The following is a 23,079-nucleotide window of genomic DNA, read 5'->3' on the forward strand; positions in this document are numbered from 1 at the left end:
CAAGTTCATTGTGTTGATAGTAGTCCGTTAGTTAAGAATTGTCTAGAGTCCGTTCTGCATGCACTGCGCCTTGGGTCATCTTGCTCACATTAAGCTAATATGTAATTGATTGGTTTCCTTGTGACGGGAGCGGCGGCGTGTGTACCCCTGCCCTATAGATGACGCATGCAAAAACACTAATGTTATAACGGTAACGTTGCTCTTCCGGCAGTATAAATGGATTCTCAAGAATACTTTTATAAATCAGACAGACATTTCAATCAATTAAACTGATTTTGGCCTAAATACATGTATCCGGAGCACTTAAGATACAAATTAGTTAATCGCAAAATGATTAATATCGATTCCATTTCCGTTCGTATTTATCTTTACTCAAGCACTATACACCTTAATAGATTTAAAAAAAGTGTTCGTAATCTTGCTTATAAACGCCAAACACTGTAGTAAGATTTTTAGTGTACTCGAATTTATATGATGGGTATAAATATATATACAATAAAATGTTGGATTTTGTATGGAAAGAGCTGACACCATTTGGTCCAAACCGAAGATCGCGAGCTTAAATCCTAGCAATCAACACTGAGTTTTATATAAATTGTTATTTATCACGTAACAGCATAATTACATTTATCAAGGGAGATAAAATGTAAACAACTACAATCTTATCTAAAGTATGAAACACTTGTCTTTTCTGTTAGTAGAACGACTCAAAGGCGTACTGCCTTTAAAACATTTGTAAACCAAGCCTTACGACATATTATCTTTTCTATATAAATCTTACAATTTATAGGTGAGATATTAGGACATCCACCATACTGGGCCGTCTCGTACAACAACAAACAACAACTGTAATTTGTAATGTTATTCAAATCTACGCTATCTTATGTAGGCTACTGAGAATAATTGATGAATCAAATAAAAATGTTGTTTAGGTTGTTGTTGGATTTTTTTTTTCAGTGAATCACATTTCTTATTCATAAAAAAATAATACGATTCTCTTTAAATACATTTTGGGTACCCTAATAAATATTAGGTGTAATATAAAGTTAATACATTAATCGGTGTCACAGCATCTCGCGCCTACCGTTATCGACAATCAAACAAATGTTACAAGCCTTATTTGAGCACATGATTTCGCGATTCATCATGATGCAGTGATATCGTGCGTTAAAAGTAGGTAACACTTTCCGGCGCCATTTCATTCAACCACAACCGATGTTATAACAACTTTGTATTTCATACTTCGATCCGAGTTAAATATTAGCGGAGTAAACAACAACTCGGTTAAGTAGGTAATAACACAATTTTTTACAGCAAGCTTTAGCAACTTTGAGATCGTCTTATATTTTTACGTTGAAGGTATCACGATGGTTTACCGGAACAAACTCGCACGTAATTTAAGTGGAGCGATGTATTGCGGCCGCACGATGAGACGCGAAACGATGCCGGCGCGCAAATCCCGTTGGGACGGACGCCATTACCGCCCACTGCACCGCGCACGCGTTGAAAAACCGACCTCGACATAAAGATGTCGCGCTATGATAACATTGGATGGACAGTTGACAACGTCGCCTCCTCGCTGTCAGCGACTTCATTATCTCACTTTCGGATCGAATGCTTGCAACGAATGTACAATTATAAGAGAGCAGATCCCGCTTCGATGCCATATCCAACCTCTTTTATACTATCTTTGCATGCGAAGTAACGAGACGGGCGCAACTTATCAAAAGAAGGTCGTAAAATATAAACGGGCACTTTAAACGCCGCTTCTTACACGAATCTAGAAAATGTAACGTTATGTGCATTTTTAATAGCATATTACCGACCGTTAGTGTACTACGTCTTGTCATTTATGTCGAAAACGTATAAAATTCTAGCTAAGCTGTCGACACAATTTTTTCTCAAGTCTATTAAACAATTTACACACTCTAAGTGCCTTTAGCGTCTAGTTTGATAGCAATGTAGATGAGTGAAACATTATTAAAAAATAATTAACATTGGTTTTGTTTATTAACTGAATTCCATCATTTTCAGTTTAATAGTACCCTGATAAATTAATGGAAGCAATGAAGTGAATAATAAAAATACTGTTCGAAAAATCAGTTAACAGTTTATTCTTTAACTCAGATAAGCGGCAAGCTGGTGGCGGCGAGGGAAACAAAAAAGAAAACTGAATGCCGCTAACTATAACGTGGCATTACAGTAAAAGTTTTTCACGTCATTATTGTACTTTTGCAATACCTTATCGCAAAACACAAATAATATATTTAATGATATTAATTCTACTCTACTATCAAAAGGCATATTTTAAATTCAATAGTAAATAAGTTTCAATTATCGTTAAACTAAAATTAATTGTTCAACTAGTCGAGAGTTTTGCCGGCGTGTGGTCCGACGCTGTACATATTTTCCCTAATTGCTCTTGTAATAATTCAAAAGACTGTAATAACAACCGTTCTTCATAAATACTCGGTAGGTAATCAACAAAATAATTAACCTTGTAGAGCTATGCTTCCGTCAAGCTTACATCAATATAACTTTACTTTAATTAATATAAACTACTAGAATTATAATTCCACGTAAATTAATTAATTAAAAGTATGAATTTAGATATTTCGAATAATAAGTCATGAAGCGTCATGTTCATTAATGTATGATGTCAATTAAGAGGCTTTAAGTCAGTAGTGTCCGGCCGCCTTTTGCTTGTACTGTGACTTACACAATGATTGCTTCCCGCATGCCCTTCGCCTGAGGGTTGATAATGTTCAGACGTTTCCTGTATTACTGTATGCTCGTAGATGTAGTCTATTCTTAACGGTCACAGAATTAACATAAATTCTATTTAGATGAAAATCGTTGCTTGGTCAGTACAGTGCAATCAGGAAACAATATGCTGAATGATTGAATGCATTGGCAATCTCCATACCTAAGCCATCTAGATCCTGTCTATGCACACCTGTTTGTATAACGAGAAATGTCTTATTGAGCTCTAGCCTGAAGCCAATTGCTATCTAATCCTATTGCCTACTTTCGTATATTCAAATAGGCTTCACAGTATCTACATAGTTAACGATATGTACCTAAATGACATAGTGTTTATTTAGATCGTAATATTCAATTTAATAGATATTATTTATTCTACAAGTATCTATTATATTACAATGTACTCGATATCTAAATTGTATTTACAGTTTATCTTTTACATGCACTAATATTTTGTTTATTTACTTTCTACTTCTGTAAATTAGCATGTACCGCACAAGCAATAAACACCTATGATAACTAACACATTGATCATCCGTGATAAAATTTTATACGACTCCACAAATTGAAGTAAGAAAATATATCATATGCACATAAACCTTTATGACTATAAAATTACGTAAAAATAGTTTTAAAAAAAAAATTATTCCCTACAGGTGATAGCGATAGCATTTTTATAAATGACACTTGAATAGAATCGCCTTCTCACATTCAACGGATGCTCCTTGCAATTTTTATCCGCGGAATCGTATGCGCTCATATGGCAAAGAGTTACTTAATTAATGTTAATACGGCATTGATGCGTTCGATATTTTAAATAAAGTAGGTCGCATGTCATGGAACGGTAAAAAGTAACAGGATGACGTTTAAACCAGTTTTTGATTTTGGTAACCACAGACCGACAATATTTATTTAACTTTTTTTTTTACTTTTAAGGAGTTCCGATTGTTGTTTCTTTTCAAGTTTCCCACCCACCTGTTAGTTCTGCGAATTCGTTTATTTACGGCTCTTGTTTTATATTCGAAATAAGTTTATTGTTAAGCAATTTGTTACAGATCGACTTTTTTAATCTTTGCGATAAAAAATATCGGCAACTGTTACCCAAAGTTGTTAAGTTTTCTTTTCTAATGTCTTAACGTCGAGCGTTTAACCAAAATGTTATAAACCAATAACTATTTATATATATTTTATTACTACCGATATTTTATTTTAAATGAACCATATACCGATAAATTTTGAGCAATTATATAACTTACGAAAATTTTAATGACTTATAAAATTTTAACCGCATACGTCTCTATAAATCAATTTATATAATCGAAGCGTTAATAATAGAGCAGCTCCATATACATACATTCTCTAACATATTTTTGGGAGTTGCGAGTCACTTCGTACGCACTACCAGAAAATCTAACTGTATCTATCTCTTATGTTTACACTTCGTTGACTTTAAGGTCATTATTCTTTTGAGTCATTTGAGATAATTTGACACTGTTATATTATTATTAGAGTACTTTACTGTAAGAGGTGATTTTATACATTATAACTGTAATACTAATCTTAACATAATATTTAATGACGGATACAACGGAATAAGCTCTAATATTACCTTTTTTAACGAGACTAATTTTAACTTAAATAAATGATACAATGATATACTGACGTATCTATCAGAACTTTTAAGTGCTTCCTCGGCACATAATAAAACAGAATGACATGTAATTTCTTAAGTTTACAAATTCCGATCGGAATGTTATAGCATAGGTTACTGACCTCAACTTTAGCAATCACTATCCGCTAACTGCTGCTGACAGTCCTGGTGAACAAAGAAAAAACATATTAATTATAATACTTATGTAATATAGAACAATTAAAAATAAAAATGTTGGCGTCACTGAAATCCCACAATTTATGGTTTTTAATATAGAACACTAACACATTACCCGGTAATGCTTAGAGAGATTTGATTTATACATGTTTTTAATATTCCTATTACGTTACGTGATTTAAGAATACAAATATATTTGCATGTTGATGATTTTTATGGTGGATGAGCACGATCTCCGCACGGGTCTTGCATAAGTTGTTGAAATGTAACAGAAATGCACTCAGACGTGCGATCATCATTACGTGTAATAGTGTAATAATATTTAGGATCAGACACTAGAACGAACCATCTGGTTATAAAGAGAAATGTTATACGACTATTTTTCTATATATATATTAAAATTGTAAATTGATCATTAGCTACGTTAAAAAATATCAAGCTATTTATCGAAAAACTGTTCGTTGCACATCATTGTCGTCGTGCATAAAATAGGTTAAAATTTAGAAAAATGAGATATATTAAAATAATGGTATATATTTTGTAGTGACATAACGGTGTAATCATATTCAACGAGACCGATCGAAGTTACGCGTTCCAGAACTGCTAGACATGTTGCATTCATGAATAATTAAGCAATTCTAATCAATTTAAGTAAATTTAATTGTATTTAATTAACATACATATGTCATTTAATTGTTGGAATAGTGTAAATAATGTTTTTCTTGCCGGTAGAATCATCATTCCGAAATGGTGGTAAGTATAAATTCATTTTAATCTTTTTCAGTGATGATTCTAAAGTGCTTGAATAAATTATATTTTGATCTTTATTCCCATTTTTTATACTGTAGAAAGATATATAAGATCCATGCTGTAAGTTACGTTATAACAAAAGCTCTTTAAAGGAATTTAGTATTCTCAGACTAAAAGATTCGTGTGAAAAGAATTGTCTGATTTACATTTAACTGTATCATTCCAACGGCTCTCTTCGTACGACACCTGAATTAAGAAGTTTTAGAAAGGCAAAATAATTTAAGATTACCTAATTCGTTCCGTTACGACTGATTTGTCTTTTGCATTCAGAAGGATGTATTGCTATAATTTAAAATTGAAAAAAAAAGTAGTTCCTTCTATTATGCTAATTATAATTAAAATATCGCTGTGTGTATAAGAGTAGGTTTTAACCGTAACCAGGCTGCGTGGGGAACACAGGTGGAAGAATTTCATCCGACACATTCAGGTTTTGTCACGATTGTTTCTTTCACCTCCAAGTATGAACTGAATTATAAACACAAAGTAAGCACATAATAGCTCAGTGGTGTTTGCGTGTTTGGTGATTCGGTCAAATACCACGTGTTCTATCTACAGAGATACCTCGCTTCTCCTGTTATAATAGATGCATATAAATGCCTCCTTATTGTTAACATGTAATAGAAATATACAAAGGTATAATTAAGGCGTCTTTAAAAGTATGAAGTTATATTGCTTCCAATTAAAAGTGGAAAAAAAGTTTACTTGTACATTATTAACAAAACGTATTTTAATTAAAAGTAACGCTTATCTACACAACTTAATTTTTGTAATCAGTTTCATTAATCAGACTACATGAAACGACTTCATTGCCGTCGTATCACAATCCCACAGCTTGATTTATTGAATGGTTAGTAAAGCCATGTACACATACTGAATCAATCTCAACATCAATCTACGTCGAAAATTAAACATTAAAGATAATTCTTTTCTTTATAATAATAATAATAAATAGTTTCACAAATTTTTAGGGATTCTTTATTTTATTTTTACTGGTTATAAAAACCAAATAAATATATAATTAAATATGTTATTATAAAATACAATTACAAAATTTCTGTTTTTTTTTTCAACTTCACTTAAAATAAAAGGTTTATTCAACGTGATTTTATATACCGGATAGCGGCAGGTTTTCAATGTCCTGTGTGGTTGACACGTGATTGCGACGCTTACCTAGAAGGGCCAAGAATGATGCGTCCTGTGTTAGGATCTGCGCAAGCTCGACAAGTGTACCAGCACTTGTGAGCGCGGTCACGCCGCCCGCACCCCATCCGTCAATGTCACGACGATGCCGGGCAATATTCTCACGTGAGCAATACGAGGAAGTGTTTTTATCGCCATTACGTTAAGAAGCCATTACCGAAGACGCCTCTCATCGGCTCTTCCGATGTTAGCAGTGTTTTAGAGCAGTTTAATCTCGGGCTGTAAATTCGCATAAGATAACGGCATCTGAACTAAAACATGCGTGCTTAGGCATGATTCGTAACTTTACATCGACGCTATCAGATCTATGTAATTTCACTCGTTCAACATATCCTTGAATATATATGTGTATATATATTTACGTACTTAATTGAACAGATAATTTAAAGTTGGGATGTTATTTCGTTTCGTAATTCCGTAGGCCTAAGTACAAAGCGTACAGGTCGACGACTTATAAATATTGACTCATTTGGAGTAATGTGCCTAAATAAACAACGTTAAGCTCGCTTGTCGAAAACCATGTTTTGTAAGCTAGCAATATTTATTTAAACTAAAGATATTATATTAATGTTACTTTAAGAATATTAATCCTCAGATGCCACGATGTAAATATAAAATATTTATTTTTCTTGTAAAATAACTAACCGATGTGTACGATAGTTGGAGTAGCTTCAAGAACACCTTTAAAGCAATGTCGCTCCCACACGGTTCCATTTTATCATTGTCTCGTCATCGATATTATACATCCATGTTACCCTAGTCGACTTGTTGAGAGTGACAATAACTTAGGAGCTTGTCCGTTGCCTTTACAACTTGCAAACTATGAAAATGATCATGCAAAGCACGTTCTAAACAATAGAGAAATAAACCATGGTCCATATCCCACCTATACCAACCGAGAAAAGAAAGCTGAAGTATTGTGTCCTGTATTATCTTTTTTATGACATTTCAATTGAGACTGCAGCTTTGTCGTTTTAAATCTGCTTGAAACTAAATCGTTATATGAAAAAGAATTTCTCTAAAACCTGTTAGCAGGGAGAGATATAATTTAATTGACTTTTGTTGACCACATGTTTTGTAGAAAACAATATTATTAGATAAAAAATTTAAACAAAGGTCCTAAATAAAACTTTTAAGATTATTGTCTATCAACTTGTTCCTGTCTAGAATTCAAGACAGCGAGATTCAGGAATATACTCGTGATAAATATATTAAAGTCTTCAAAAAAACTCTAATAAAAATTCCTTAGAGCTTCACGTTACAATAAATTTGTAACCAATAAATTTAGATTTCGTAAACTTAATTATAAAGACAATAAGATTCAAAAAATATAATATAAGAACGTTGATACAGCTAGTTTTCTTTCTTTTTTTTTTCGACTACAAATTTCCACGATTCTAATGTTTTTTACGGATTTCAATCCAATTACGTGAGTAAAAATAGATTTGGCTAGCTGAAGCTAAATTAAAATTTCAATAAGAATTGTCACTGACCACAATTACGTCCAGAAACACAGTAACCACCTTAGTTTGAATACCGCTACAATACAAACACGAACCCCCGCCACAACGGGAAATGCTTGTCGCCATCGACGACCACATAACCCGCTCTTCACCACAATTTCCGGTACAATTGTTTCATACGCTGAGACCGTCACAAACAAAATCAAAACGATTCAGTAACAGAAAACTATAAAGTAATAAGGCTATTTCAACAGACTTCAATTTCTCACAAGAAAGTAAATGTTTGAATACAGTATTCATACATTTAAATTACCATTACTGATTCTGCTGAGACGACGCGCCATTCTGTGTCATCGCCATTGGAAATATTTGCCGTGGCGGTTGCTAAGTGAAACTCTTTACAGAATCTTTTATTATCTTTAACGCGAGCCGTTTCGGCTCTTGTTCGGGATCTTACTGTGACAGCCATTATAATTCTCTATGAATATGGAAGCATACAATGACGGCATTGTGGTCTATATAAATATTTATGAGTAGGTGCCCATTTTCTACACACGTGGGCAGGTGGATACGCACGATAATGTCGTTCTAATTGAATACTTTTGAGGTGAAAATTTGTTCAATATACAAAAGTCTTGTTAGTGTTTGAAATATAATGTATCAAATGTATTCGTTTTGTTTTTCTTTTTTTTTTTGACAACCTCCCTAATCGTTATTTGAGTATTGTTAAAAAATAAAATTGAATAACCTTTATAAGGGAATTCAGTTTAATGTTATATAACGATAAATACTAGTACGATAGTAATCCTACTTTCTCTTAACTAGTTTCTTAAGGCCACTACAAGAAAGTAAAACCCCGCTATGTTGGCTCGACGACTCGCCTCGTGTCCTGTTGACATACAAATTGCTATGATAAATTATTCTGGGATGCTGAACATCCACTCTTTTATTTGTAACAGTAATTTTAACGTCAGGCAAAGGAAAATTGTGAATGCATGTTAAATAATGTTTTCATTAATCGTTATTAATAGCTATCAATAATATAAGCTAGCTGTAAAAGCTATTGAGAAGAAAGGTGTATCTAATACAACATTATATTTCAGATTCAACTACTACATTATTCATTATAATTCAATAACAGTTTAATGTCACGCGGATCAAGGAATAAGTTAGGGTTATCCAGAGTTTATGACGAAGACTAAGACATACGTTTCTTCACCATATGTGGAACGCGGGAACGGTGAGCTTCTAACGGCTAGGCTACTATTTACTATATCTTCTAATACATGTAACTACCTACTAAACGTTTATTTTATAATATTAAATGGCAATAAAAACATGGTTGTGATGTTTGTAAGCGATATATACTCGATTTAATATTTATTTTAATTTTACGCTGAGCATTCAACCACGAACTACAAAACTTCTCGGAAACGACATGTTTACTTGCAACATAAAATCAGCTAACACGTATTTCCTTCAACTGGATACAAGTTTGACACACTTTTGGGACGTTTTGCTTGAGACGACGTCGACGACTTCACGTTTCCCATGTTAGGAGTTGTTTATTGAAGTCATGATGTGACCTTAACATTGTATTTTACGATTGTCTCGTCAGTGGTCCAAGCACTGACATTTCAATAGAGAAGGTGAGCAGAGGTCGTAGCGTGAGCCGGGGCACGATATTATATTGGCCATCCATCTGGCTTGGCAATCTGAAGATTGTTTTGGGACACTATCACTATCCATTTTTCATATTTCGTCAACTGATTCTGAACTATCTTTAGATTGCAAATCAATTCATGGCCACTGCTAACCGCTTGGCAAATATCGAAATATTAAAATTAATCAAGATGAATATTTATTTTCATTTTTTAATTGATATATTAAAATCTAAATAGCATAGAACCTTACTTTATGCAACATTCATCTTAAACGTCTAAATTTATTTGCACCACCGAGAACACTATGGATAAACGATTAGCTATATTTAACTCAATGTAGTCGGTTGAATTTCTAGAATTGCTCGCGGAAGCCTATCGGCGTTGGTGTTGACTTAAATTTGCATCTAGTATTTTCTAGTCGTTACGTCGATTGTAGGTACTCACGATTTAACGCTGGTATTAATGCATTATTCAGAGGGGTTTTCATTAGGCTGTCGCTATCGGTGCGGAGAATCGCGCTCTCGTTAAAATGTACGGATGGCATGACGGCTGCTCGTATTGAGAACACTAAATGGTCACTATATTAGGTATACAGTACTAAATTCAAAAATCTGACCGGCTATTTGCATATGCGTTTCTATATTTTACTACCGTTCATTGTAATCTTCTTCCGCAATATATTTAAGTCGTACATAATCTAAAGTGCTTTGTATTTTAATGTGCACACTACTATGGTAAAGTAATAAACATTACTCGAAAGCCGAGAAGCTTTAAAATTTTATACCAACTAATTTCCGAACCTATAATTAGTAAACATATAAAATATTTTATAGATATAGGCTTTATATACCTACCTGAAAGTAAACATTAACCCGTAATTTATTTATTAATTCCATATACATTTTTAGTAAAACATTTATTAAGAGTGTCATTAACCAAGTGAAGCGATTAATTATAGAGCCTGTTGAAGTTAAACCAGTTCAAGAATACTTGTGTGGTACAGTCAGATGAGACGGAATGGACAGGTTTGCCAACACATGTGCTGCGACTGACCTCGCGGACGCAGTATACTTTCCACATTAATGAGTAACCATTTTCCATTTATAGTGTCCTGATTTACTGATATACAATTATTTAGTACTAAAACCATTTGACATACATATATAAACATTCATCGTTTCATAAAAACGAACTTGACCACAAACTAACTCTAAATTTGAACAATTTATTTTAGCGCTCAGTTAAAAATATTCGATTATTAAAATGAATCGATAAAATTGAATTTGGAATAGTAATCAAGTTTTATTGGTAATCACGTGTCTTGCTTTAAAGTTAAATGCGAGACTGTAAATAGACGAAAGCGTGGGATTCAATTATTGGATGCATTTCCAATTAATGGTCTCGGTTCGTTTATTGATGTAACAGTTGCAGCCGTGGGCCAAACGTGTTATATACACGCATGTTACTATCATGATCCCAAATAACAACCACGATGATATACTAACCCACGCCCTAAATATCGATTCAATATCTTCAATTGAATATCTATGCATATTATAATCGTAAACATACGAATATGACATTTATGACCCGATTAATGACAGACAAAGGCGATTATTTGGAATTAGATAATACTATTTAAGGGCACTTCGTTACAATGGATAGTAGACTAAATGAAATATAAATCATATATTTTATGAAAGACGTTTAGAATATTTTCATCTACAACTAAAGATATTTTGTGACATATCTCGAAAACAATATGCATTTGCAAGTTTATTGATCCTAGACAGTGGTTTACTGCGCGACACTAATGTAAACAATGAGCTATACTGACCGGGTTAACCTTGAATGGCAAATGTGCGTGGAGTTTCGCCGAGGAAAAATATGTCATTGATGCAAGCAGCGTGCGTGCGCCGGATAACGGTCACACCGAACCGAATAAGTGGTTTTACATCGTACGTGGAATGATAATGTTCAAGTCTCGTTGACACGCGATTCTCCAGTCATTTTACTATCTGACGCATTTCATGGTCCCACTTTCTAACCTTGCATATTTAAAACGCGAGTAAAAGTTCCTTCTTACAGGTCAATGTTCTCTTATCATTTCTGTAGATGCAGTAGTAACATCAGTAAAATATATATGTCATTTTATTATATTTTCAAAAATGTTATTAGATAAGTGGATATGACGACGCCTATTATTTTTTATAGTGTAGGTATATATTCACAAAAAACTAATACAAATTACATAATAATGCATTAAAACTAACGAGAAGCCCGCGAATCCACAATATCTATTATTTATCGCCTGTTAATGGTTACGGTTTTATCTTAAATAAATTTAAATACTTACGCCCTACACAATTGCTGCAATGAGCATAGCATGCAAATAGTCGGGTCCATTAAACCCCGTTATAACGATATTTACCTATAGAACAGCCTCGCAAAATAAAGAAAGGTTTATAACAATCGAGAACGGGAAATCAGATTATGCCGCAGGCGCGCATCGGATTAGTATGATTGGGGTGATGAGCGTACTTTATAATTACAACGTTAAATACACGCACCGGTATGAATTCTACCACCTTGCCCTTTTACAAGAGTAAAAAACTTGAACGTCAATATGAGGAAAGTTCTCTTAAACGAGTTCCTGAGACCCTGTCCTCGGGGCAAAAAGAAAGGATGGCATTTAGAGATTGAACGTGTATAATTTATACAGGAGATTTTTACATCGTGTGGATTTGAAGTTCCCTTTCGAGTTATGTCAGCTGCTTTCTCCGTTTGTGTTACTGACTACAAGGAGAACGATATACGCACTCTTCCTTTCTACATCAACAGTGGATACGAGCTGTATGTAATTATTTATACGAACAACGCAAACAAATATTTTAACATTATCGTCGCGTCTTATTCTTTCATTCGTTGTGTACTAAACACGAAATAGGAACAGTTATTTATTAGTGAAGTTTATCATATCGCGAGGTAATATAAAATAAGATTAACAATTTTCTCACGTCCGCATGAAGATCGAGTTAGACGACGACAACCTCTGCAAAAAGTAAGAATGAAAATCTAATAGAGTTTGTGGCGAGCTGGTTATTTTTTCTACTTTTTGTTTTCTTTAACGAAGAAGAAAGCTACAACGCCTGCGAATGAACGCGAAACAACCTTACATTACTATAATAACTCCGATCCGCCCTTTTGTCATTATTCTCGCACTTTTCAATGGTATCTAATGTAACTTGAACACAAGACAAAATGAATACAATATTCTTCAATTTATTCTCGTAAAAACTTATCGCAGGTGAAATAATTTATTTTGTTTATGTAATATTGCACATAAATGTTTACAAATCCGTGTCAGCTCATAAGTAATTATAAATAAGCAAACACAATGAATTGAATTTCGTGACGTGATGCTATTGTGGTAATTAACTATCAATGAATTAAAATAATTATAATTTGAATTATTAATAAGAACTTATTAACAGTCGATAAAACAGATGTAGCGAGGGATAGCTATGCGTCATAGTGAAGGCGAATAGAAAAGACGCGGCGAACATTGAGAAGGGAAATTCAATGATTATTGTCTTGTGATTACACCTTCGATGGCCACCTTATTTTTATCGTCGACACGGAATTGGCTCTCAATGACTGTAATAACTAATTCACTTTTCTACGATCATAGGGAAATATGTATATATTTTGTAATCGATGATACATGATCGTTGTTTTAAATATGTTAAATTTAATGATCTAATGCTGTAAATGTATAATTCTAAAACCAACTGACCTTATCCATGTGGTAAGCTTAATTTAAGTAATGTAAACATATATAAATATAACGATAAAACTGAAACATCTATAAATTTTATTTTGGATTCTAAAATAAAATAATTAAGTGAATTTATATTTAATAAAACATTAACAAAATAAATATTATACCACATTCCATCCATTCATAACCCTCGGAGGTTTGTGTTAGTGTTACGTAATTACAATATCCTTCCTAGAATTGCAAGAAACGATAGCCTATTCCTTATGTGGACGTGTTCCTGTTTGTATGTGAACCATGTTTAGTAATTACCTTTGCGGCCGCTGACTCCATTCGATCGATGAGGTGACTGAGTTAGACAAGTCGCCTGCCATTATACCGCTTTTATGTTAAATTATTATGCTGTGGCACACTTCATACCTTATTTGTTTATTTAAAATTAAATTAATTATAAAATAATAAACATTGTATAATGATTATTAATTGTTGCCTGGACGGAATCTGATTATGGAAGCAGTCGCCGTTATCCTAATCCATTGATTTTAATGCTGCGCTAATAGTTTTTCAATCTACCCTTGCGATAGGACATTGGGTAAGTCCGTTTGGTTTAGTGGCAGTATCGCGCGTAAAATCGTAACTTCTTCCCACATAATTGGCGTGTGGGCGCGGCGCTGGCGTTATCCCGATCGCCGCCCACCGACGACGAGGCGACGCCCGATTAGATAAATAGGCCCTGCCTGCGACCCGTTGACACCTCCCAGCGCTATATCTTAGACATTTAGTTCACATCAATACTATGTTAGATCGAAACACAACATTGCATTTTATTTATAAATCTGTAATCTAACTGTTAATTTAAATGTTTACCTTCTTTAAAAGATTATTGATCAGATTGTTATCTTTATAAAATTTTCTATAAATCAGCATTTTTAATGACCATTGAACAATAACAATGCTCAGCAGCATTTAATAGTCACGCCCGATTGCGAATATCCGTAGTAGATAAGCATCGGCAGAAGGAGTAAGCTTCTGGCCTTGATGACCTTTGAGGATTGGACGAAGCGACATTATTCGAATGCAACTCTCATTAGTGATAAGAGATACCATTAGGTAATGTCTGTTGAACCAAACGAGACAAAACCAAGATCACTTCATTAAATGATCATTATTGTTTCCTGAGATCATTTCCATTTATTATCGTGTAATAAACGTTTCACTATATTTGCTTCAACAAAAACAAATATATTAATCGAAATTAATGATAGACTTGTTCGTACGTTCTGACAAGATAAATATATAATTATTTTATTGAACCGTTACGTTGATTTAATGCTTTCAATCTGCTCAATAATCATGTTGAGTTCAATTTTTTAATTATTGTATTGATTATATTTAAATAACATCAAGTGAGCGAAGTTTTTGTAAAGCTTAAAGAATAAATATACACTTAATGTTTCGAAGAAACTAGCAATTTTGTACGTGTGAGGCCTCTAAAACCATTCTACAAATTATTCGATCTTACACTTTCTCGTTAGCACAGTAATAGCCTCGAGGGCGGCTCGTAGCCGTTGTAAGCATTCAATATTTGTTGAAAATGCTCAAGACTTCCTATATTCTTAGCCTGCAGGCTCAAAACATTTAACTGGTTCAATAAGTTCATGTAATTCTAGTGATTATCAGCTAGTTCCATTTTACAACAGAAATGATACAATGTATGATGATAAGACTTACATTATTTTCAATGTTTATTCATCGAGTTCTGAAATATTCAGTACGATATGTATTTATACTTATACAATATCAATATATAGCCCCGTAAATTCGTTTTAGAAAAAAGTGTAAAAAATAATTTCAAATCGCAGTTAAGTTATATTAAAAGGCATTTGTCATAAATTTTAAACTCCGACTAATACATATCAGATTATCAACAGCACTAACTTTACTTTACGACGGTAACTACATTAAGATGGTACGTTTAATCTAAAAATATCTATAATAACATTTGTTAAGACTTAAAAGGAATGATAAAATCGCACGGTGTATGTTGAATTTACTGTAGAGATAAACTAAAGAGGCATTAGCGACGTCTGCAAGTAGCCTCTACAGCTATGCTAGTCGACGATAGTGCTATTTACATTGTCATATCGACAACAGCTACTCTTTATATTTATTCAGTAAAAAAAAAACATACCGGCCATATAGATTACATATGTACATTACAATGAAATAGCGGGTACTCTGCAAATGACATTCCACCTTCATACCACACCAAATAGCCTCTCTGCTTATTTAGGTCACATGCTGACTGCCAAGTAATTGAAGTGTGAAGTGTAAAGTTGTTAGTTTCACCGCAAGTAATCTTACGGGTACATAAGAAGCTCTTGACTAATTCACGGATCGTGCGTTTCAGGCTGCGGTCACGCGCTGCCGCAACCAAATTCCGCTACTGAACGTGCAATAACCCTACGCCTACGATCTTTACCAAAATAATAGAATTAAAAAAAAATTAAAGTCAACGCCTATTTAATTTAGATATGCTTTTTACCATTTCTTTTTTTTTTTTTATTTACTTCCATGCCGAAAAAACAGTTTCTTCTTTATGCAACTGTAACATTAATAATAACTTTAAATGCGAGAATGCATTAAGTATGTATACATTAAAATTAAAATAATTAAATTCCCCTTTTCTGTTATTTATTTTAAAGAAGGTCTCGAATCTCGTAATTACCTCAGCTTCAGGAATAGTTGTCATTGCTGTAACTAGAAAATCAATTACCTATTCAATGAACTGCAACGTCTAATTAACTTAATTACCCGGTTATTGACTATCTCACTCGTGCAGTACTTTTCATTTTCACCTTTATAAATTTACTTCCATAAAAGGAATCAATTTAATCATAAAACTACTACATTAATTTATGCACTATAAAAATATTTTGTTCCCACAAAACGATATAAATGATAAGAGTTTAATTATTTACATTATAGATATGAGGGTAATTAACATTAAGAAGTCGTGACACCGCGGCATATCAATAGATCGTTAGAGATCATCTGTTTTCACTTACGGTGCAGGTAGTTTTTCGCCGGGAATGCGATCGCGACCGCGATCAACGCCATCAATAGATTGCATTGTGCTCGTTGACGCCTGCACACAGGTTGCATAATGCGTCAGCCGTGGGAGCGAACTCACAACCGGGCCGTTATGCGACGCACGCCACCGATACCGTTCCATTACCGATTTTATTAGACGATTCTTGTGTATCGCTCGCAATCAATTTGAGAATATTCCGCCCGCTTCACTAGCAACCTATCATGCGCCATAAAGCGCTCTAAACCCTCGTTCCCCATTTAAGCTCACACGGCTTTCAGATTTACGACATAATACAGGCCTTTGCAAATATAATTCAGTTCAGTCTGCGTTATCTGGGGCAAAGATAACAATATGCCACTAATTTCATGGATTTTATCGCACGCCTTTTGTAAATGATACCGAGCAATTGTACGTGATTTTGCACTATTTGGTGCGGACTAGCAGGTATTTTAATCGTAATTTGTCTCGGTAACAGGTTACCATTCAATTTATGAACGTCCTTTGTTACACGCTATTTATTCCGATTGTTTTTTTACTTTCTTCGCCCTACATTTGAAGTTTATGAGCTATAGTCAAGATTTCTGTAATAGTTTCACATCTCATTTTATATTAGATGTTTAGCTATTAATTAATTATAAAGACCATGTAATGTTATAATTTATAACGAAGTTGTAAATATTTTATTTGTTTGTGATAAATTATTATATTGATTCTTTGTGCCATTTCTCAAATAGGCCATTTATTTTATATATATATGGATATATAAAAGAAATCGCCTATAGTATAAAGTATGGATTTTACAGTACTATAAACAAAATAGTTTCTATGATTTTCATATTACATATATAAACGTATATTTGGTAAACGAGTAGGTAATAATAACAACTACAAATGTTTGGTCCCTCAAAAAATATCTCTAATGCACACCTCATTTATGGTATATCCAAATTTAGTGATGGAATATATTATTGACTTAGTTCGGAATAGTACTTTAGTGTGTCATTGATGAGTCACCAACACCCGCCGTTACCTGAACTTCGCCAATTTATTTAGAAGTTTTATAACAGTCTCATCTTACTTTATATGGACATCAGTAAGTTTTTACGAATATAGTTTTTTTTTCTTAAAAATCTAGGACATGTTACTGTTATATGTATATTCTCGTGTAGGTCTTTTTGTTAAAGTTAGTTAGTTTAGAGATTTTCTCACAGTCAACATTTATGTTTTTTTAAATGGTTCGATCACGGCTACGAGGTCAACGTACTCCGACGCCGATTAGGACGCCAACGATCGGTCGACCCAATTCGATATTTTAAGATTTGTTATTGTTGTTTTTATAAAATTCACTTTTTATTTTAAAGCAATTTTAGATAAAATAAATTATTTGTGGAATGAAATTAAATGTTTTTACATTAAGAAAATAGCAAGACTTATAAAGATTGATTAAGAATGTACTTAAGAAGTCACTTTCTCAATTTTGAATTGATTTTGTCTGGTTCGTCGTTGCTGTTTATAGTACAACTGATATCAGTTTTACGTAGGTTGCTATTATGCGTGCCTTGTGCACCTGCCGAACGAAATACTACAAGTTGAAATTCCTAAGACTGGTTGAGTGCGTCGTAAGAAGGACAAACACTTAACCACTGTCTGAGTTTGCCGCTTTATAACTTACGTCGTCTAATTTTTTATTCATACATTTTGATTTTAGCTTACTGTTTATTTACTAAATAAAATACAATATAAAAATACTCCAAAAGAAAATATTAAATAAAATGTATTTTACAACTAATACAATATAAAAATTTTGAAATAAACAGGACAACACGTAATTATCACATAACTGTTTAGAAAGCTAGTTTTTTAACAATTTCCGAATATAATCAATCTATAAATTGATTCTCCATCGGATGTAAAAAATGTAATTGTCAAAAGCTTTTCAGACACATCCGTCCAATAGCGTCGAGACGGGTCATTCAACTCGCCGCCGCGTAATTAAAATCCTTCATGGAAAGCGAGCCTGATGGAATCCGTCCTGGCCCTGCGCACGACCGCCTCGTACCGCCCTTTAAACGTTACTATATAAATAAGAGCATCGAGCTCCATTGTAGGTCCACGAGAAACAATGCTATTATTAATATCGTCATTTCCCTTTTTTCAGATCGCGGTATTTTGTTCGTTATGTAAAGAACTACGACAATGACATTAAAATAAAACTTAGTATTTTTATCATAAAATCATTCTAAAAACTAGTTTTACAGTAAACTTCCATCTGTAGTACGAATTTCTTTGAATGTATTTCGTTTTGTCTCAAGTATTGAAAGAAACCGTCTATAAAGCTGAAGTTCGACGTACCGCTTTTAAATATTATCACAGTAATATAAAACTTCATTACAACGATCGATAATAAATAAGGACGTGGATTTTCCTTGTACTCGATAGTCCGAAGAGTAGCGTGTCACTAGCGCGCGCGAACTCACGAACGCATCACTGTTCTCACGTGACCCTCTTAATTATAATCTGCTACAACAATGGGGTCAATCGAATCCCATTAATAAATACACTAACTTTGAAAGCATGATATTTCTTACTATAATATTTCTTTAATTTATAAAATAAAATATACCTTCTTGTGATTCTACTAAGGTAAACTTATGTGTCGCTAATGAACAAAATTGTCTGAGTAATCTTCACATTGTAATACCGTAAAGCACCCTTGTAAGCCAAAACTAATAACAGCTATAAACGGATTTATTTCCACAGCATTCCATCTCTGTGTCTCAATTTACTACGGCCAGGGCGCCCTATCTGGAGGCTTGTACTAATGCTGACCTTCGGCCCCGATCGTGCATTCCAGGTCGTTTGTACCAACTATGACCAATCGTTTACTACTATCAATTGTGTATGCAATTGTGTAAAAGCATTTAAATACAGTTGCACCTAGATTTATACATACCACCAATAAAAGTGTATAAAATCAATGCGAGGAGATAGATATCTAAAGTGCCTGGGTGACTACTAATATTATATTTCTCAGAAGTATGTAAATCTGATATATTAGAAACAAAAATATAGATAGCTATAGAATTATATATATATTTTTACTTTATTAATAATACATGATCATAATTGCAACCCCGAGCACATCAACCGAGCGAAAACATGTACATATATTTAATAATAGTACTAGTTTAAATATAATTATTCGCAATTTATGCGAACATTATAAAAGTAATATAAATATATTATTAAATATCATGAAAGTAAATGTGTTAATAACTCTCTATTAAATAAATCACTTTTCACCAGAAGCAAATGACTACAAATTATGCACCACGATGTGGTTTAAATTGAACCTATTTCCGTATCACTTATTTATAAAGAGATTTATTTAATGAAAACTACAGAATGTTACATATCTATAATAATACATAAAACTAACCGTTCAACTGCTTTTTATATTATTTGTTGAAAAAAACATTAAATTCACGTCACGTCAACAGTTGAAGCGGTCTTAGCGGCTGAAATGTGCAGCTTCTTATGATAAAATGATATTCTAAAACCTCTGAAACGAGCTTCTTCTTCTGGTATAAGTTTTCTATGATTCTTGTATAAAGTTTAATAGACTTTTTAGCAAGGCGATACAAAAAAGTTATGTTTATTTATTAGATTAATTTTCTGGTACAGATTCTCAAAAATCTAATTTTAATTCTAAACTATTTTTATAATCTATAATATTTAATTAATTACCAATTATCTTACTAAATCTCTTGATTAATCTAAAAAATAATTTATTAGTAAAATAAATACCAAATAACAAATGGTTTCATGAAATAACAAATTGAAGCTAAAAGGATCGATTTAAAAACTTAAAAAATTAAAACAAAATAGCTGTTTCTGAGATACACAGAAATTTCAACTATATACAAAAAAATTAAATGTCCTAGCATTTCAGATTTTAATCTAAAACACGAAAATAAAAAAAGTCTTCCAATTGTGATTTGAGATCTTACAAGAAACTAGTTATAAATAACTAGTGCTTATTTCTATAAGAAACTGAAATAACGTTAGACGAACTGAAGTTTTTTAAATTTACTATTTTCCGTTTCCTTCCACTTATGAATGTTTCTAATAAGAAGCTCAGTAACGGAACATTCAAGGTTACTCCGCGTATAAAAATGCAATATTATTTTCTATTACGAGTTGTAACCTGCCCCTATTATCTTAAACAAATAAAACGAATCATTAAAAATATAACTATTGCATTGCATTGAATCTAAGCTGAAGTTAAATTTTTTTTTTTTAATTTTTAGGACATTTTTATCTATTTTTTATTATTTTTCTTCGACCGCGACATAGCTTTTTTTTTTTACTTTATTGCAAAAGGGCTCTGTCGCCATAACGGGCATAATAAATAATAAAAGAAAGTGTGGTTGCGGTTAAACCCGAGTACATTATAAAATAAGAATATATATTTATTAATAAATTAATCTTACATACGTTGACCATGCATAAAAATGAAAAAAAAAAATTTTGTAAATTGTATTTAACAATATTAGTTGCGTTACTTTGTTTTAAATAATTTGTCATGGTTAATTACTTTTATTTATAACTAAATCCCTTACAGATAAACGCGCAACAACGCCGCACCTACGATTTTATGCTCGCAGTGCAACGCGTTGATGTCTTTTATTTAAGACGCATACTTTTTCAGGCTTATCATTGTTTCTTGCTGTTCAGTTAGATTCAATTAAAACGTTTAAGATACTTTACACCTATTTTTGTCATGTAATTTTTATTTTTCCTTCAATTATTCGTTCAACCTAATAATAAGATCACAAATATCAAAGATTTGTTAATCTCATATTATACTTCATGTAAATAAATTAAATAACGTTTTATTTATGTTTGCAAAAAAAGCTCATAAATTATTGTATGACATTGCCGCTGCGCTTTTATAATTTCAACATAAATTATGTTCATGCTCGAAGGATTAAGAGCACGAATTCAAATACTTTGCTCTTTTTTAATTTGAGGGCCTTACGAATAAATGTTCTTTCTTTGTAATAAATCGTGCCCTTAAGGTGAAGAAACTTAAAGAATCGACAAAAACATCTTCCCGGAATGGAATCAAACGATGCGAGTCTAAATATAGCGATGTATAGCTTGTGCACTGGAGCCTGTCAATCTCACACACGATTGAAGACAAGCCGGGGACGCAAAAACATCGCAATACCCACCTTAACGGTACAACATACACTTGTTATGTTTTCTGATATCTTTATATGATTGTAGTTCCATCCCGTCTAAAGATCAGTTATTTTTCAATAAATTGAACCTCAAAAACTTGTCTATTCATTCATTAGACTTGGTTTTACCTTTCTTAATTTGAAAAATATAGATTAAATCGTACTTGATATTTACTGCTTTTAATCTTTTATTAATGTTAACATAAAGCCTATTTATTATAAGTTATTTTGAAAATTTTAATATTTATCAATTATGATCCAACGCATGAATTACGAGTTTTCTAAATTGCTTTACTCTATAGTAAAGAAAAAAATGTACTGAAACCGTTATTTATCATAATCAGGTATATACCTCTATCTCTTGCAATTCTGTACCAAAAACAAATTGTTTGATAAAATTATTTCAGAATTATCGACGGACAATAAAACGATTTTATCTTTATAAGGACAATTATCACAATTATCGACGCAAAATGTTATAATTGTTTACATATCGATTATTTCTTCGGAACACAAACAACATAACAAAAATCTTTCCAATTTCTGGTTAATATACTGTTATATTAACAACTGTTAATCTATTTCTAACGGAAATTCATTTCATATTCCTTCTTATAAATATGTATATAAAGCAGGATAAGCTCTTAATTATCTTGTACCGTAGTAGGGAGACTAAGGTCCTTACCCAGCTACCGCAACCACCATAAAATATTTATAGACCTGTTATTGAACAGGACAGTCAGGAAAACACAGGCCAAGGACTACTTCTAGCGGGAAAATAATACCGCGAAAAATCCCGTAATTGGCCAAAAGTATGTACTTCAGATTGTAGTTTAGTTGATATTTATGTAATATAACTTACCTTTTTTGAAAAGGTAGTCTGACAAAAGTTAAATTTTCAGAAGTCAGCTTCACGTGTTAGTTCAAACAATTTTAACACCCAGTTCATGAACTTTTCACTGGTCGTATATCACAGGCAGTGCGTTACAGTCCTCGTGATGCGCGCGCGCTTAGATGGTCGCGAGCCTAGTGTCGCGGCCACTCTCGTCGAGACACTGAACTTGCCGCACTGCGCCCCAACGGTTATAACATAACAAGTCTGACGTAACCTTAACCTTGCAAGAAGAAGAGGAACGAGCCGCCGAAGGACGGAGAGAGAGAGCGATAACCCGAGAGAAAGGGAGAGATGGCCGCCGGACGTCGCGGCGGTCGTACCGAACCGCGCGACCACAT

The 23,079-nt window shown here is 33.0% G+C and overlaps 2 protein-coding genes across 3 annotated transcripts in view; one reads left to right on the forward strand and one right to left on the reverse strand.

Moving 5' to 3' along the window:
* LOC113392897 (uncharacterized) overlaps positions 1-22,916 on the reverse strand; it is a 39,075-nt gene extending 16,159 nt beyond the window's left edge. Inside the window, exons 1-2 of the mRNA XM_064216462.1 lie at positions 22,705-22,916; positions 4,537-4,579 (exon numbers count right to left, since the gene is read on the reverse strand). The gene's annotated coding sequence lies outside the window, so the exon portion shown is untranslated. The remainder of the gene's footprint in view (positions 1-4,536; positions 4,580-22,704) is intronic.
* Positions 1-23,079, forward strand: part of LOC113392898 (autophagy-related protein 16-1) — a 126,150-nt gene that overhangs the window by 32,991 nt on the left and 70,080 nt on the right. The gene's annotated exons all lie outside the window — the stretch shown is intronic.

The sequence above is a fragment of the Vanessa tameamea genome, chromosome 12 (assembly GCF_037043105.1).
Source record: "Vanessa tameamea isolate UH-Manoa-2023 chromosome 12, ilVanTame1 primary haplotype, whole genome shotgun sequence".
NCBI classification, from domain to species: domain Eukaryota; kingdom Metazoa; phylum Arthropoda; class Insecta; order Lepidoptera; family Nymphalidae; genus Vanessa; species Vanessa tameamea.